Here is a 672-nt window from a genome sequence, read left to right on the forward strand (position 1 = left end):
GGTATCATTTAGGCAAGTCACCTTCGCTTCCTTTGGGATAGACATGTGGGTCTGCTTGAAACATGTAGTATTACAGACTCAGTCAGGGAGAGGTTTGAAAATGTCAGTGAAGTCACTTGCCAGTTGTCCGCGCATTGCTTTGAGTACACGTCCTGGTAATCCGTCTGGCCCAGAGGCTTGTGAATGTTGACTGTTTAAAGGTCTTGCTCACATCGCTACTGAGAGCGTTATCACACCAGTCATCCAGGACAGCTGATGCTCTCGTGATGCTTCAGTTTTTTCTTGCCTCGAACGAGATAAAGGCATCTGGTAGGCATTCGTCTGGTCGTCTCGGGGCTTCATGGAGCTCGCGTTTGGTTTCCTTTGTAGTCCGTAATAGTTTTCAAGACCGCATTGCCACATCCGAGGGAAGCGGTCAGATGCCGCTGTGAGTAGGTTCACATCTATATCCTGTATTGAGCGCCTTTGATTGTTTGATGGATTGTCTGAGGAATAGGGATTTTCATGTTAGGCGTCCGGATGTAGTGTCCTCGCTCCTTGACAAGCGTCAGCCTAGGGCCTTAGCTTCGATGCGGATGTGCCTGTTAATCCATGGCTTCTGGTGGAAATGTTAACGGTACGTCACGGATGCACTATGATGAACGCCTGATGACTGGAGTGGAAATAGGAGTT

This window comes from Salvelinus sp. IW2-2015, linkage group LG22 (genome assembly GCF_002910315.2).
Source record: "Salvelinus sp. IW2-2015 linkage group LG22, ASM291031v2, whole genome shotgun sequence".
Classification (NCBI taxonomy): Eukaryota; Metazoa; Chordata; class Actinopteri; order Salmoniformes; family Salmonidae; genus Salvelinus; species Salvelinus sp. IW2-2015.